Raw genomic sequence first — 20114 nt, 5'->3', positions numbered from 1 at the left:
CATTGATTTTAACGTACATGTCAATTCCTATGACAATTCCTACATGTATTCTATTCAATGTCAATTTCAATTTCAAATTTCAATTTCTTATTTTATTTCTATCTCCATTACCACATTAGAAATTGAAATAGAAACATCTAGACATAAAATTACTCACTACATAGATGATCACAAGTTATTTAATTGATTGAGTTAACAAGTGGAAAAACTCTACATGTCAACTACAGAATTTGTCCAAGGGTACCGAGGTGCGAATTGACCATAAGACCTAGTTTTCAATGATTGTTTTCTGACATGTGTGCTCTTTGACTACTTGTTAACTCTCTTTGTACATAATTGGTTTCATTAAAAGAGTCAATTTCAATTTCTCTTCAATGTCACCTTCATATTTTGTCACATTGATTTCTTTGGAAATCTCAATTTTTAATGAGCTTATTTTAAAGTTCATGTGATTTTCAAACACATTGATTTTAGTGTACATCTCAGTTCTAATTCTATTTCAGTTTTGTTCAATTTCTAGTGCATTTATTTCAATGTACGTGTGAAATTTTAAAACAATGATTTCATGTGCATTGCAATTTTTATTTTTATTTCTACTTCTATTCAATATTAATTTCAGTTTCCACTTTTAATTTTATTTCTATCCCCATTTACACCTTATATATTAAAATAGAAGGATATAATTTTGTAAATTACTCCTTGTATGGATTACTTCAACTTATTTAAAGGACTATGAAAATAAGTCGCGAATCTTGATATGTCTACTTATTGACTGACTTTGCATATCATCGATCGGTGGAAATGTCAAATATCTTTTATGTTTTCATTCAATGTCAATTTGAATTTCATTCCCCATTCTGTTGCAATATTTTTGTCTACTTCAAATTTTAATATAGTAATACATTGAACATGTCAATTGTTATTTGTATTTAAGGTACATAACTATATAATTGAGGATACATGCCAGTTTCCAATAGATTGACTTTACATAACAGATTCCAGTGAAAAAGTCAATTTCAATTTCTCCTCAATGAAAACTTCAATTTTTATCACATTGTTTTTGGTGTACATGTCAATTCAGTCATTTTAAACTCCATGTAGATTTTTAACACATCGATTTTATTGTACATATCAGTTCTAATTCTATTTCATTTTTTTACAATTTGTAGCGCATTGGTTTCAATCTATGTGCAAACTTTTACCACATTGATTTCATGTACATTGCAATTTTTATTTTTGTTTCTATTCAGTATGGATTTCAATTCCGAATTTAAATTTCTATTTTTTATTTTATTTCTATCTCCATTTAAGCTTCATAAATTAAAATGGAAAAATACAATTATGTCAAATTCTCCTCGTATAGATTACTGCAAAATCCCATTTAATCATACTATTTCAGCTCTATTCAAAATCTAGGCATTGTATTTTAACGTAAGTGTAAATTTCTATGACATTTTCTACATGTACATGTTAATTTCTATTCATATTCTATTCAGTATCCATTTCAATTTTAGATTTCTATTTCCATTTCTATTTCTTATCTTATTTCTATCTCCAATACCACATTAGAATTTGAAATAGAAGCATCTAGACTCAGTACATAGATGATCACAAGTTATTTAATTGATCGAGTTAACAAGTGAAAAACCCTACATGTCATTCAACGGTTCTGAGGTCCGAGATCAACGTAACGGCCTAGTTTCAATGATCGTTTTCAACATGTGTGCTCTTTGACTACATGTTAACTCTGTTTTTACATAAATGGTTTCGTTAGATATTTTACTACGTAAATTTCTCCTTGTATAGGTTACTGCAAAATCCCATTTTCTCATACTATTTTAGTTCTATTCATAATCTAAGGGATTGATTCTAACGTACATGTCAATTTCTATGACAATTCCTACATGTACATGTTAATTTGCATTTATATTCTATTCAATGTCAATTTCAATTTCAAATTTGTATTTCCGTTTCTATTTCTTATTTTATTTCTATCTCCATTACCACATTAGAAATCGAAATAGAAACATCTAGACATACAATTACTCAGTACATTGATGATCACAAGTTATTTAATTGATTGAGTTAACGAGTGGAAAAAGTCTGCATGTCAACTACAAAATTTGTCCAAGGGTACTGAGGCGTGAATTGACCATAAGACCTAGTTTTCAATGATCGTTTTCTGACATGTGTGCTCTTTGACTACTTGTTAACTCTCTCTGTGCATAATTGGTTTCATTAAAAGAGTCAATTTCAATTTCTCTTCAATGTCACCTTCATATTTTGTCACATTGATTTCTTTGGACATCTCAATTTTTAATGAGCTTATTTTAAAGTTCATGTGATTTTCAAACACATTGATTTTAGTGTACATCTCAGTTCTAATTCTATTTCAATTTTGTTCAATTTCTAGCGCATTGGTTTCAATGTACGTGTAAAATTTTAACACATTGATTTCATGTACATTGCAATTTTTATTTTTATTTCTACTTCTATTCAATATCAATTTCACTTTCTACTTTTAATTTTATTTCTATCTCCATTTACACTTTATAAATTAAAATAGAAGGATATAATTTTGTAAATTACTCCTTGTATGGATTACTGCAACTTATTTAAAGGACTATGAAAATAAGTCATGAATATTAACATGTCTACTTATTAACTAGCTTTGCATATCATCGATTTTAGTGGAAGTGTCAAATATCCATTTATGTTTTCATTCAATGTCAATTTGAATTTTATTTCACCATTATTTTGCAATTTTTTTTTCTACTTCATATTTTAATATATTAATGACAATGAACATGTCAATTGTTATTAGTACTTAAGGTACATAACTATATAATTGAGGATACATGCCAATTTCCAATAGATTGACTTTACATAACAGATACTAGTGAAAAAGTCAATTTCAATTTCTCCTCAATTTCAACTTCAATTTTTATCACATTATTTTTGGTGTACATGTCAATTTCTGATGCACTCATTTGAAAGTCCATGTAGATTTTTAACACATCGATTTTATTGTACATATCAGTTCTAATTCTATTTCAATTTCTTACAATTTCTAGCGCATTGGTTTCAATGTACGTGCAAACTTTTAACACATTGATTTCATGTACATTGCAATTTTTATTTTTGTTTCTATTCAGTATGGATTTCAATTCCAAATTCAAATTTCTAATTTTTATTTTATTTCTATGCCAATTTACACTTCATAAATTAAAATGGAAAAGTACAATTATGTCAAATTCTCCTCATATAGATTACCGCAAAATCCCATTTTATCATACTATTTCAGTTCTATTCAAAATCTAGGCATTGTATTTTAACGTAAGTGTCAATGTCTATGACATTTTCTACGTGTACATGTTAATATCTATTTATATTATATTCAGTATCAATTTCAATTTTAGATTTATATTTCCATTTCTATTTCTTATTTTATTTCTATCTGCAATACCACATTAGAATATGAAACAGAAGCATCTACATGCCGTTCAACGGTTCGGAGGCGCAAGATCACCATAACGGCCTAGTTTCAATGATCGTTTTCGACATGTGTGCTCTTTGACTACTTGTTAACTCTCTTTTTACATAAATGGTTTCGTTAAATATTTTACTACGTAAATTTCTCCTCTTATAGGTTACTACAAAATCCCATTTCTCATACTATTTCAGTTCTATTCAAAATCTAAGGCATTGATTCTAACGTACATGTCAATTTCTATGACAATTCCTACATGTACATGTTAATTTGCATTTATATTCTATTCAATGTCAATTTCAATTTCAAATTTGTATTTCCGTTTCTATTTCTTATTTTATTTCTATCTCCATTACCACATTAGAAATCAAAATAGAAACATCTAGAATTACAATTACTGAGTACATTGATGATCACAAGCTATTTATTTGATTGAGTTAACGAGTGGAAAAGGTATACATGTCAACTACGGAATTTGTCCAAGGGTACCGAGGTGCGAATTGACAAAAACGACCTAGTTTTTAATGATCAATTTCTGACATGTGTGCTCTTTGACTTCTTGTTAACTCTCTTTGTACATAATTGGTTTCATTAAAAGAGTCAATTTCAATTTCTCTTCAATGTCACCTTCATAATTTGTCACTTGATTTCTTTGGACATCTCAATTTTTAATGAGCTTATTTTAAAGTTTGTGTGATTTTCAAACACATTGATTTTAGTGTACATCTCAGTTCTAATTCTATTTCAATTTTGTTCAATTTCAAGCGCATTGATTTCAATGTACGTGCGAACTTTTAACACATTGATTTCATGTGCATTGCAATTTTTATTTTTGTTTCTATTCAGTATGGATTTCAATTCCGAATTTAAATTTATAATTTTTATTTTATTTCTATCTCCATTTACGCTTCATAAATTAAAATGGAAAAATACAATTATGTCAAATTCTCCTCGTATAGATTACTGCAAAATCCATTTTATCATACTATTTCAGTTCTATTGAAAATCTAGGCATTGTATTTTAGCGTAAGTGTCAATTTCTATGACATTTTCTACATGTGCGTGTTAATTTCTATTTATATTCTATTCAGTATCAATTTCAATTTTAGATTTCTATTTCCATTTCTATTTCTTATTTTATTTCTATCTCCAATACCACATTAGAATTTGAAATAGAAACATCTAGACTCAGTACATAGATGATCACAAGTTATTTAATTGATCAAGTTAACAAGTGAAAAACTCTACAATGATCACCATAACCGCCTAGTTTCAATGATCGTTTTCGACATGTGTGCTCTTTGACTACTTGTTAACTCTCTTTTTACATAAATGGTTTCATTAAATATTTTACTACATAAATTTCTCCTCGTATAGGTTACTGCAAAATCCCATTTTCTCATACTATTTCAATTCTATTCAAAATCTAAGGCATTGATTTTAACATACATGTCAATTTCTATGAGAATTCCTACATGTACATGTTAATTTGTATTTATATTCTATTCAATGTCAATTTCAATTTCAAATTTCTATTTCCATTTCTATTTCTTATTTTATTTCTATCTCCATTACCACATTAGAAATCGAAATAGAAACATCTAGACGTACAATTACTCAGTACATTGATGATCACAAGTTATTTAATTGATTGAGTTAACGAGTGGAAAAAGTATACATGTCAACTACGGAATTTGTCCAAGAGTACCAAGGTGCGAATTGACCATAACGGCCTAGTTTTCAATGATCATTTTCTGACATGTGTGTTGTTTGACTACTTGTTAAGTCTCTTTGTACATAATTGGTTTCATTAAAAGAGTCAATTTCAATTTCTCTTCAATGTCACCTTCATATTTTGTCACATTGATTTCTTTGGACATCTCAATTTTTAATGAGCTTATTTTAAAGTTCATGTGATTTTCAAACACATTGATTTTAGTGTACATCTCATTTCTAATTCTATTTCAATTTTGTTCAATTTCTAGCACATTGATTTGAATGTACGTGTGAAATTTTAACACATTGATTTCATGTACATTGTAATTTTTATTTTTATTTCTACTTCTACTCAATATTAATTTCAGTTTCTACTTGTAATTTTATTTCTATCCCCATTTACAGCTTATATATTAAAATAGAAGGATATAATTTTGAAAATAAGTCGTGAATCTTAACATGTCTACTTATTAACTAACTTTGCATATCATCGATTTCAGTGGAAATGTCAAATATCCATTTATGTTTTCATTCAATGTCAATTTGAATTTCATTTCCCTAATCTATTGCAATTTTTTTTTGTCTACTTCAAATTTTAATATATTAATTACAAAGAACATGTCAATTGTTATTTGTATTTAAGGTACATAACTATATAATTGAGGATACATGCCAATTTCCAATAGATTGACTTTACATAACAGATTCCAGTGAAAAAGACAATTTCAATGTCTCCTCAATGTCAACTTCAACTTTTATCACATTATTTTTGGTGTACATGTCAATTTTTGATGCAATCATTTTAAAGTCCATGTAGATTTTTAACACATCGATTTTATTGTACATATCAGTTCTAATTCTATTTCAATTTTTTACAATTTGTAGCACATTGGTTTCAATGTACGTGCAAAATTTTAATGTAGGAATTTACAGGGTAAGTTCCTCAGATAGAACACCAAAGGACACCACTCACAAACAGATCACAGATCAATACACCAGTACTTTTGACGTGGTTAAAACCCTCAAAGAGGGAAACAGTCCACGGCCTGAGCCAACGCGGCCACTTCAGGCAATTTATTAATAAAAGATTGAAATTTTACATAAGCTTCTCTCATGAACAGTTAACCTACAAATGACCCTCCATGCTCTTTAAATAGAGATCATGGACCAATCAGGTGTTAAGCCAAGGATCAATTATCGGTAATACCGAGGAGGGAATGAACCGTCGGATCACTACATATCGTGACCGTCGGATTGTAAGTTACAAAATGTACATAGTAAAGAAACACACTTTACCTAACTCTATACTAGACCAAGTTATACTTAACTATTTCCTATGTGTCGGAATATCCTAACATCCCCCCTTAAGAACAACTTGGGATAGGATTGAAGGATTTACAAATATGACACAATAGGAGAAGGAAGGAGGCACTAGAGCCTATCCCCCCTTAGTGACAACTTCCTGAACTCCAACCATAAATCGAAGTTTAGTGAACTTTGCCTCTGTGAGAGCCTTCGTAAAGATGTCTGCAACTTGATCATCTGTTGAACAATATTGCACTTCAAGAACATGGTCATGAATGAGTATTTTGATGAAGTGCATGTACAGTTCAATGTGTTTGCTGCGCTGATGTTGGACTGGATCTTTGCATAGTTGAATGGAACTTTGATTATCACACCAAAGTGTAGTTAGATGTTGTTGCTGAAATCCAAACTTTGACAGGATCTGACGAAGCCACAAGGCTTTCTTACTAGCTTCTACGGCACCACGATACTCTGCTTCTGCTGAAGAAAGAGAAATGGCACCTTGTTTCTTGCAAGCCCATGTAATAGGTCCTGAACCAAGAGTGAACACATAACCTGTAGTAGACTTCCGATCATCAGGGTCACCAGCCCAATCGGAGTCAGTGAAACCAACCAATAGAGGAGATGCTTTGGCACTGTAATGAATCCCAAACTGAACTGTACCTTGAACATAACGAAGTATTCTTTTAGCTGCTTTCCAATGACTTTCACGTGGGTTTTTTATAAACCAAGCAACAAGGCCAACAACAAAGGAAAGGTCAGGACCAGTATGGGTTAGATACAAAAGTTTTCCTACAAGTTGACGATATAAGGTTGCATCAACTTCAGGAGAAGTAAAAGTGACTGAAAGTTTGACTCCAGACTAAAAGGGAGAAGGGGCTGGCTTACAGTCTTCCATGTGAAAATGGCGTAGAATATCACAGGCATACTTGGACTGGGAAAGGGAAATACCTTCCTTGGATTGCAAGACTTGAAGACCAAGAAAATAATGTAAGTGTCCTAAGTCTGTCATTTCAAACTTCTTTTTAAGGCTAGACTTCACATGGTTGATAAGGTTGGGATCACTACCAGTGAGGATAAGATCATCAACATAAAGAACAAGAATGATAAGAGACTTGCCCACTTTCTTGGTGTAGACAGTATTGTCAGAATGACACCTAGAAAAGCCAGATTCTAAAAGAAAGCTATCCATTTTGGCATACCAAGCTCGAGGAGCTTGCTTGAGACCATAAAGGGATTTCTTAAGCCGACATACAAGGCTGGAGTCTGTTTGTATAAATCCAATAGGTTGTTCCATATATATTTCTTCATGCAAGTCCCCATGCAAGAAGGCAGATTTAACATGCATCTGATGGAATTCCCATTTGAAAGAGGCATCAAGGGAAAGAACAAGGCAGATAGAGTTCATTTTGGCAACAGGGGAGAAGGTTTCAGTATATTCAATGCCTTAAACTTGTGAAAAACCCTTAGCAACAAGACGAGCTTTATGTTTATCAACTTTCCCATCTGGTCCATACTTGGTTTTGTAAACCCATTTGCATCTAACAAGTTTTTGTCCCTTTGGTAGAGGAACAAGATCCCATGTATCATTTGCCAATAATGAATGATATTCTTCATTCATAGCTGCTTCCCAATCTGGATGGCCTGAAGCTTCTGCAAAGGTGTCAAGATCATAATTCACTGAAGCTTGATCCAGTAAAGAAGAGGCTCTATCAAACTGAGAACGTGTACATCGCTGATCTGTAGGATCACCGACAAGATCACCTGCTGCATCCCGAGTAGCACGGACCCATTTTGGAAGCTGAGGAGCTGAAGGAGGATCCTGAGAAGGTGGGGGAGGATTGTCATCCTCGCTTTCATCATCTGAAGAAGAAATATTTTCAAAAGTAGAAGAGATAGGAAGAGGTGGCACATCCGCCGAACTAGGCTTGTAGGCCGATATATTTTCAGCAAACTTTAAATCTCTTCTAATGATAACATTCTTGGACTTAAGTGGAATAAGTCTATATCATTTGACATCTTCAGAATATCCAACAAAAATACATTTTTCACTCTTATGTTCTAAAGCTTTATGTTTCTCATCTGGAATATGGGCCCATGCTTCACTTCCAAAAACACGAAAGTGAGTTACATCTAGTTTAATTGAGCTCCATGCTTCTTCTGGAGTGATATTCTTTAAAACCGTAGTAGGAGTGCGATTTATTATGTAATTTGCATAGTTAATTGCTTTTGCGCAATAATTAAGACTAAGTCCTTTAGATTGAAGCATACAATTAGCCATTTCCTTTAAGGTGTGATTCTTCCTTTCAGCTACACCATTTTGTTGTGGAGTATATGGAACAGTATGTTGCATTTGAATTCCATTCTCAGTGCAAAAGTTGATGAATTTGTTGTTAACATATTTTCCGCCGTTATCAGATCTTAGCTTAAGAATTTGATGTCCAGATTGTTTTTCAACAAAGGCCTTAAAGGCCAAGAACATGTTAAATACTTCACTCTTGAGTTTTAAGAAGTATACCCAAGTGCGTCTGGAGAAATCATCAATGAAAGTTAAGAAATACTTATAGCCAGAGAATGAAACAACTGGAAGTGGACCACATAAATCACTATGCATGAGTTGTAAAGGGGCTGAGGCGTGCCAAGAGGCACGTTTTTCAAAACTGTCCCGATGATGTTTTCCGAGTACACATCCGGAACAAACACCGTCTCTGCAAGATACCATTGGAAGACCTGTCACCATATTTTCTTTACATAGATTCTGAAGAGAGCGATAGTTTAAGTGACCAAATCGCTCATGCCAAAGTTTGCTCACTTCATCATTATGAGCAACAAATACCGAGGAAATATTTGATGACCCAAAGTTGTGAAACTTATACAACCTTGTAGAATCATCAGCAATGCCAATAGCTAAAATCTGTCTAGGATCTCTTAGGTCCTTAATTACAACATCATGAGGTGAAAATTCAACGATTTTACCTTCACCTAAATGAGTTATCTGATATACAGATAGAAGGTTGCAGGATAAGGTTGGAACACATAATACATCATTAAATTGACCATTGTCTATATGAACAGTTCCAGTCCCTACAACACTAAGAGATCTATCATCACCAACATATATATTTTTGGTGTTACAATCATTTAAAGAAGAAAACATGGCTTTGTTTTTGGCCATGTGATAAGAAGCTCCAGAATCAATGAGCCACTCATGAGAATGAGAAGAAGAAGATACATTTAGTGCATAGCCAGACCGAGATGCTTAACAACCAAATGCAGAAAGTGCCATTCCTGAAGATGAAGTTGAAGTTGAAGAGTGCTCCAAATGGATATTATGCTTCTTCATTGCTGCTTCCAAGACTTCCATCTTCTTAAAGCATTTGGATTCTAAGTGGCCATCTCGATTACAAAAGTTGCAATGTCTATCAGTCTTCTTCCCTTTGTTTTTATTTGTCTTATCATTTTGTTGAAATGGTTTTTCATTTTGAGGCTGAAATTGCTTAGGACCCTTGTTTGGTTTAGGACCATTCCTTTTAGGATATAACTTCTTAGGATTCTTTGAATTTGGTTGCTGTTGGGCGGCTAACGCTTTCTTAGAAGAGTTTCCAAGGTTAAGAAGACCAAGGTGTAAGAGTTTTTCTTGTTCTCTTATTAAAGAATCACAAAAGGAATCAAAGGAAGGGGACTTTTTGGCTTGTCCTTGAGAAATGAAGGCTTCTCTTGTAGAATGGAAGGTGGCAACAAACACAGAATAGGTTGGTCCCAACTTAGTAAGAATGGAGTAGATAAGGCTACTATCTTCTTTCTTAACCTTAACACCTTCCAAGAGAAGTCTAAGGGTCTTGAAATTAGACAAAAAATCTTCAATGCAAGAAAAATTATTGGAGTCCAATGTAAGCAACTCATTTTCGAGTTGATGGGCTTTAAGTTCATTTTTAATTCCAAAAACTTTAGTGATCTGTTTCATTGCTTCCTCAGGAGTATCAAGTTCTGCAATATGGAATCTAAGATCTGGAGAAATAGACATCCCTATCAACCCACGTGCTTGATCTTGCCTATTTTCCCATTTAGCTGCCTTATCTTCATCTTTCGATTTGGTTTCTTGGCCTGAGGCTATTCTGTAGAGACCTTTACTTCTAAGTAAATCCACAATGTAGGACCACCATTGAAAGTAGTTGGTGCTGTCAAGAATAACTTGGCATGGACTTTCCATTTTAACAGAAATTGAAGCTATAGATGCTGAAACTAAGTGTTCCAATGGAAAGATCTCGAAAAATTAGGCTGTTTCAAAAAAAATGGTTCTGAAAACGGCTTCCAGATGAAGAAGTTATGGTTTTTTGAAGAAAATTTGTTGAAGATGCTGACGAAGTGCGGAAATGAAAAATCCGCCCGCACAAAAAGGAGACTTTAACTCAAGACCTCTACTCTCATAAATTAGCTTTGGACCAAGTGAGCTATACTAAAAGTTTGAGAGAGAGAGAGGGGGGGGTTGAAGCTTTGGGTTGCGTGCTTGCTTTGAGAAAGCTCTTTTTCCCTACAAAAAAAAACACAAAACCCAACACGGACATACAAAAAAAAACGAACCTTGCAGCTCGAAGTTAGCTTTAGCCGGAAACTAAATATTTTCCTCAATGTTTCTGATTTTCCGAGATCACACTAAGGCGCAGCGGAAAAGAGCATACACATGAGAAAAATCCTTCCTTTCTGTTTCTAATTTGCCCAGATCACACAGAGTTGCGGGGCAAAGAGCATACGCAGAAATGAAAGGTATAGATCCGGTAATAAAAAAGGCTAAATAAACCGAAACCGAAATAAACAGAGAGAAAATAACTGTAAACTGCAAATAAACACTGTATACCTCCAAATCTTAAAAATGACGTAGCTAGGGCTACAAGAAACCTTTTCGCATGAAACGAAAGGGGTTCCTCACTGAACAGATGCTCCCAACACAATAGAGCAGTCCTCTTGGCCCGAAAGTAGTCAGAAACAATAGATCTAGGAAACGACAGTCGGATGCAATTCTACCGCCTTCAGATTTGGATCACCAACGGATGCAGCCCTAAAATAGCTCTGATACCATGTAGGAATTTATAGGGTAAGTTCCTCAGATAGAACACCAAAGGACACCGCTCACAAACAGATCACAGATCAATACACCAGTGCTTTTGACGTGGTTAAAACCCTCAAAGAGGGAAACAGTCCACGGTCTGAGCCAATGCGGCCACTTCAGGAAATTTATTAATAAAAGAATGAAATTTTACATAAGCTTCTCTCATGAACAGTTAACCTACAAATGACCCTCCATGCTCTTTAAATAGAAATCATGGACCAATCGGGTGTTAAGCCATGGATCAAGTGTTAGTAATATCGAGGAGAGAATGAACCATCGGATCACTACATATCATGACCGTCGGATTGTAAGTTACAAATGTACATAGTAAAGAAACACACTTTACCTAACTCTATACTAGACCAAGTTATACTTAACTATTTCCTATGTGTCGGAATATCCTATCATTTAACACATTGATTTCATGTACATTGCAATTTTTATTTTTGTTTCTATTCAGTATGGATTTCAATTCCGAATTTAAATTTCTAATTTTTATTTTATTTCTATCTCCATTTACGCTTCATAAATTAAAATGGAAAAATACAATTTTGTCAAATTCTCCTCATATACATTACTGCAAAATCCCATTTTGTCATACTGTTTCAGTTCTATTCAAAATCTAGGCATTGTATTTTAACGTAAGCGTCAGTTTCTATGACATCTTCTACATGTACATGTTAATTTCTATGTATATTCTATTCAGTATCAATTTCAATTTCAGATTTCTATTTCCATTTCTATTTCTTATTTTATTTCTATCTCCAATACCACATTAGAATTTGAAACAGAAACATCTAGACTCAGTACATAGATGATCACAAGTTATTTAATTGATCGAGTTTACAAGTGAAAAACTCTACATGTTGTTCAACGGTTCTGAGGTGCGAGATCATCATAACAGCCTAGTTTCAATGATTGTTTTCGACATGTGTGCTCTTTGACTACTTGTTAACTCTCTTTTTACATAAATGGTTTCGTTAAATATTTTACTACGTAAATTTCTCCTCATATAGTTTACTGCAAAATCCCATTTTCTCATACTATTTCAGTTCGATTCAAAATCTAAGGCATTGATTTTAACGTACATGTCAATTTCTATGACAATTCCTACATGTACATGTTAATTTGTATTTATATTCTATTCAATGTCAATTTCAATTTCAAATTTCTATTTCCATTTCTATTTCTTATTTTATTTCTATCTCCATTACCACATTAGAAATCGAAATAGAAACATCTAGACATACAATTACTCAGTACATTGATGATCACAAGTTATTTAATTCATTGAGTTAATGGGCGGAAAATGTCTACATGTCCACTACGGAATTTGTCCAAGGGTACTGAGGTGCGAATTGACCATAAGACCTAGTTTTCAATGATCGTTTTCTGACATGTGTGCTCTTTGACTACTTGTTAACTCTCTCTGTACATAATTGGTTTCATTAAAAGAGTCAATTTCAATTTCTCTTCAATGTCACCTTCATATTTTGTCACATTGATTTCCTGGGACATCTCAATTTTTAATGAGCTTATTTGAAAGTTCAAGTGATTTTCAAACACATTGATTTTAGTGTATATCTCGGTTCTAATTCTATTTCAATTTTGTTCAATTTCTAGCACATTGATTTCAATGTACGTGTGAAATTTTAACACATTGATTTCATGTACGTTGCAATTTTTATTTCTATTTCTACTTCTATTCAACATTAATTTCAGTTTCCACTTTTAATTTTATTTCTATCCCCATTTACACCTTATATATTAAAATAGAAGGAATTAATTTTGTAAATTACTCCTTGTATGGATTACTGCAACTTATTTTAAGGACTATGAAAATAAGTTGTGAATCTTGACATGTTTACTTATTAACTAACTTTGCATATCAACGATTTCAATGGAAACGTCAAATATCCATTTATGTTTTCATTCAATGTCAATTTGAATTTCATTTCCCCATTCCGTTGCAATTTTTTTGTCTACTTCAAATTTTAATATATTAATTACAAAGAACATGTCAATTGTTATTTGTATTTAAGGTACATAACTATATAATTGAGGATACATGACAATTTCCAATAGATTGACTTTACATAACAGATTCCAGTGAAAAAGTCAATTTCAATTTCTCCTCAATTTCAACTTCAACTTTTATCACATTATTTTTGGTGTACATGTCAATTTCTGATGCAGTCATTTAAAGTCCATGTAGATTTTTAACACATCGATTTTATTGTACATATCAGTTCTAATTCTATTTCAATTTCTTACAATTTGTAGCGCATTGGTTTCAATGTACATGCAAACTTTTAACACATTGATTTCATGTACATTGAAATTTTTATTTTTGTTTCTATTCAGTATGGATTTCAAATCCGAATTTAAATTTATAATTTTTATTTTATTTCTATTTCCATTTACGCTTCATAAAGTAAAATGGAAAAATACAATTATGTCCAATTCTCCTCGTATAGATTACTGCAAAATCCCATTTTTTCAAACTATTTCAGTTCTATTCAAGATTTAGGCATTGTATTTTAACGTAAGTGTCAATTTCTATGATATCTTCTACATGTACATTTTAATTTCTTTTTATATTCTATTCAGTATCAATTTCAATTTTAGATTTCTATTTCCATTTCTATTTCTTATTTTATTTCTATCTCCAATACCACATTAGAATTTGAAACAGAAGCATCTAGGCTCGGTACATAGATGATCACAAGTTATTTAATTGATGGATTTAACAAGTGAAAAGCTCTACATGTCGTTCAATGGTTTTGAGGTGTGAGATCACCTTAACAACCTAGTTTCAATGATCGTTTTCGATATGTGTGCTCTTTGACTACTTGTTAACTCTCTTTTATAATAAATGGTTTCGTTAAATATTTTACTACGTAAATTTCTCCTCGTATAGTTTACTGCAAAATCCCATTTTCTAATACTATTTCAGTTCTATTCAAAATCTAAGGCATTGATTTTAACGTACATGTCAATTTCTATGACAATTCCTACATGTACATGTTAATTTGCATTTATATTCTATTCAATGTCAATTTCAATTTCAAATTTGTATTTTCGTTTCTATTTCTTATTTTATTTCTATCTCCATTACCACATTAGAAATCGAAATAGAAACATCTAGACATACAATTACTCAGTACATTGATGATCACAAGTTATTTAATTGATTGAGTTAACGAGTGGAAAAAGTCTGCATGTCAACTACGGAATTTGTCCAAGGGTACTGAGGCGCGAATGGACCATAAGACCTAGTTTTCAATGATCGTTTTCTGACATGTGTGCTCTTTGACTACTTGTTAACTCTCTCTGTGCATAATTGGTTTCATTAAAAGAGTCAATTTCAATTTCTCTTCAATGTCACATTCATATTTTGTCACATTGATTTCTTTGGACATCTCAATTTTTAATGAGCTTATTTTAAAGTTCATGTGATTTTCAAACACATTGATTTTAGTGTACATCTCAGTTCTAATTCTATTTCAATTTTGTTCAATTTCTAGCGCATTGATTTCAATGTACGTGTGAAATTCTAACACATTAATTTCATGTACATTGCAATTTTTATTTTTATTTCTACTACTATTCAATATTAATTTTAGTTTCTACTTTTAATTTTATTTCTATCTCGATTTACACCTTATATATTAAAATAGAAGGATATAATTTTGTAAATTACTCCTTGTATGGATTACTGCAACTTATTTAAAGGACTATGAAAATAAGTCGTGAATCTTGACATGTCTACTTATTAACTAACTTTTCATATCATCGATTTTAGTGGAAATGTCAAATATCCATTTATGTCTTCATTCAATGTGAATTTGAATTTCATTTCCCCATTCTGTTGCAATTTTTTTGTCTACTTCAAATTTTAATATATTAATTACAAAGAACATGTCAATTGTTATTTGTATTTAAGGTACATAACTATATAATTGAGGATACATGCCAATTTCCAATAGATTGACTTTACATAACAGATTCCAGTGAAAAAGTCAATTTCAATTTCTCCTCAATGTCAACTTGAATTTTTATCACATTATTTTTGGTGTACATGTCAATTTCTGATGCAGTCATTTTAAAGTAAATGTGGATTTTTAACACATCGATTTTATTGTACATATCAATTCTAATTTTATTTCAATTTCTTACAATTTGTAGCGCATTGGTTTCAATGTACGTGCAAACTTTTAACACATTGATTTCATGTACCTTGCAATTTTTATTTTTGTTTCTGTTCAGTATGGATTTCAATTCCGAATTTAAATTTCTAATTTTTATCTTATTTCTATCTACATTTACGCTTCATAAATTAAAATGGAAAAATACAATTATGTCAAATTCTCCTCGTATAGATTACTGCAAAATCCCATTTTATCATACTATTTCATTTTTATTCAAAATCTAAGCATTGTATTTTAACGTAAGTGTCAATTTCTATGACATTTTCTACATGTACATGTTAATTTCTATTTATATTCTATTCAATATCAATTTCAATTTTAGATTTCTATTTCCATTTCTATTTCTTATTTTATTTCTATATCCAATAACACATTAGAATTGGAAACATAATCATCTAAACTCAGTACATAGATGATCACATGTTATTCAATTGATCAAGTTAACAAGTGAAAAACTCTACATGTCGTTCAATGGTTCCAAGGTGCGAGATCACCTTAACGGCCTAGTTTCAATGATTGTTTTCGACATGTGTGCTCTTTGACTACTTGTTAACTCTCTTTTTACATAAATGGTTTCGTTATATATTTTACTACGTAAATTTCTCCTCGTATAGTTTACTGCGAAATCCCATTTTCTCATAATATTTTAGTTCTATTCAAAATCTAAGGCATTGATTTTAACGTACATGTCAATTTCTATGACAATCCCTACATGTACATGTTATTTTGTATTTATATTCTATTCAATGTCAATTTCAATTTCAAATTTTTACTTCCATTTCTATTTCTTATTTTATTTCTATCTCCATTACCGCATTAGAAATCGAAATAGAAACATCCAGACATACAATTACTCAGTACATTGATGATCACAAGTTATTTAATTGATTGAGTTAACGAGTGGAAAAAGTCTACATGTCAACTACGGAATTTGTCCAAGGGTACTGAGGTGCGAATTGACCATAAGACCTAGTTTTCAATGATCGTTTTCTGACATGTGTGCTCTTTGACTACTTGTTAACTCTCTCTGTACATAATTGGTTTCATTAAAAGAGTCAATTTCAATTTCTCTTCAATGTCACCTTCATATTTTGTCACATTGATTTCTTTGGACATCTCAATTTTTAATGAGCTTATTTCAAAGTTCATGTGATTTTCAAGCACATTGATTTTAGTGTACATCTCAGTTCTAATTCTATTTCAGTTTTGTTCAATTTCTAGCACATTGATTTCAATGTACATGTGAAATTTTAACACATTGATTTCATGTACATTGCAATTTCTAATTTTATTTCTACTTCTATTCAATACTAATTTCAATTTCTACTTTTAATTTTATTTCTATCCCCATTTACACCTTATATATTAAAATAGAAGGATATAATTTTGTAAACTACTCCTTGTATGGATTATTGCAACTTATTTTAAGGACTATGAAAATAAGTCGTGAATCTTAACATGTCTACTTATTAACTAACTTTGCATATCATCGATTTTAGTGGAAATGTCAAATATCCATTTATGTTTTCATTCAATGTCAATTTGAATTTCATTTCCCCATTCTGTTGCAATTTTCTTGTCTACTTCAAATTTTAATATATTAATTACAAAGGACATGGCAATTGTTATTTGTATTTAAGGTACATAACTATATAATTGAGGATACATGCCAATTTCCAATAGATTGACTTTACATAACAGATTCCAGTGAAAAAGTCAATTTCAGTTTATCCTCAATGTCAACTTCAACTTTTATCACATTATTTTTGGTGTACATGTCAATTTCTGATGCAGTCATTTTAAAGTCCATGTAGATTTTTAACACATCGATTTTATTGTACATATCAGTTCTAATTCTATTTCAATTTTTACAAATTGTAGCGCATTGGTTTCAATGTACGTGCAAACTTTTAACACATTGATTTCATGTACCTTGCAATTTTTATTTTTGTTTCTATTCAGTATGGATTTCAAATCCAAATTTAAATTTCTAATTTTTATTTTATTTCCATCTCCATTTACGCTTCATAAATTAAAATGGAAAAATACAATTATGTCAAATTCTCCTCATATAGATTACTGCAAAATACCGTTTTGTCAAACCATTTCAGTTCTATTCAAAATTTAGGCATTGTATTTTAACGTAAGTTTCAATTTCTATGACATTTTCTACATGTACATTTTAATTTCTATTTATATTTTATTCAGTATCAATTTCAATTTTAGATTTCTATTTCATATTTTATTTCTATCTCCAATACCACATTAGAATTTGAAACAGAAGCATCTAGACTCAGTACATAAATGATCACAAGTTATTTAATTGATCGAGTTAACAAGTGAAAAGCTCTACATGTCGTTCAACAGTTCTGAGGTGCGAGATCACCATAACAACCTAGTTTCAATGATCGTTTTCGACATGTGTGCTCTTTGACTACTTGTTAACTCTCTTTTTACATAATTGGTTTCATTAAATATTTTACTATGTAAATTTCTCCTCGTATAGGTTACTGCAAAATCCCATTTTCTCATACTATTTCAGTTCTATTCAAAATCTAAGGCATTTATTTTTTAACGTACATGTCAATTTCTATGACAATTCCTACATGTACATGTTAATTTGTATTTATATTCTATTCAATGTCAATTTCAATTTCAAATTTCTATTTCCATTTCTATTTCTTATTTTATTTCTATCTCCATTACCACATTAGAAATCGAAATAGAAACATCTAGACATACAATTACTCAGTACATTGATGATCACAAGTTATTTAATTGATTGAGTTAACGAGTGGAAAAAGTATACATGTCAACTACGGAATTTGTCCAAGGGTACTGAGGTGCGAATTGACCATAAGACCTAGTTTTCAATGATTGTTTTCTCACATGTGTGCTCTTTGACTACTTGTTAACTCTCTTTGTACATAATTGGTTTCATTAAAAGAGTCAATTTCAATTTCTCTTCAATGTCACCTTCATATTTTGTCACATTGATTTTTGTTTACATCTCAATTTTTAATGAGCTTATTTTAAAGTTCATGTGATTTTCAAACACATTGATTTTAGTGTACATCTCAGTTCTAATTATATTTCAATTTTGTTCAATTTCTAGCGCATTGATTTCAATGTACGTGTGAAATTCTAACACATTAATTTCATGTACGTTACAATTTTTATTTTTATTTCTACTGCTATTCAATATTAATTTCAGTTTCTACTTTTAATTTTATTTCCATCCCAATTTACACCTTATATATTAAAATAGAAAGATATAATTTTGTAAATTACTCCTTGTATGCATTACTGCAACTTATTTAAAGGACTATGAAAATAAGTTGTGAATCTTGACATGTCTACTTATTAACTAACTTTACATATCATCGATTTTAGTGGAAATGTCAAATATCCATTTATGTTTTCATTCAATGTGAATTTGAATTTCATTTCCCCATTCTGTTGCAATTTTTTTGTCTACTTCAGATTTTAATATATTAATTATAAAGAACATGTCAATTGTTATTTGTATTTAAGGTACATAACTATATAATTGAGGATACATGCCAATTTCTAATAGATTGACTTTACATAACAGATTCCAGTGAAAAAGTCAATTTCAATTTCTCCTCAATGTCAACTTGAATTTTTATCACATTATTTTTGGTGTACATATCAATTTCTGATGCAGTCATTTTAAAGTCCATGTAGATTTTTAACACATTGATTTTATTGTACATATTAGTTCTAATTCTATTTCAATTTCTTACAATTTGTAGCGCATTGGTTTCAATGTACGTGCAAACTTTTAACACATTGATTTCATTTACATTGCAATTTTTATTTTTGTTTCTATTCAGTATGGATTTCAATTCCAAATTTAAATTTCTAATTTTTATCTTATTTCTATCTCCATTTACGCTTCATAAATTAAAATGGAAAAATACAATTATGTCAAATTCTCCTCGTATAGGTTATTGCAAAATCCCATTTTATCATACTATTTCAATTCTATTCAAAATCTAGGCATTGTATTTGAAAGTAAGTGTCAATTTCTATGACATTTTCTACATGTACATGTTAATTTCTATTTATATTCTATTCAATATCAATTTAAATTTTAGATTTCTATTTCCATTTTTATTTCTTATTTTATTTCTATCTCCAATACCACATTAGAATTTGAAACATAATCATCTAGACTCAGTACATAAATGATCACATGTTATTTAATCGATCGAGTTACCAAGTGAAAAACTCTACATGTCGTTCAACGGTTCCGAGGTGC

This window comes from Pinus tabuliformis, chromosome X (assembly GCF_031772625.1).
Source record: "Pinus tabuliformis cultivar Carrire ecotype Pingquan chromosome X, CPIR1, whole genome shotgun sequence".
In the NCBI taxonomy this organism is placed as follows: Eukaryota; Viridiplantae; Streptophyta; class Pinopsida; order Pinales; family Pinaceae; genus Pinus; species Pinus tabuliformis.
This window is presented reverse-complemented; position numbering follows the sequence as displayed.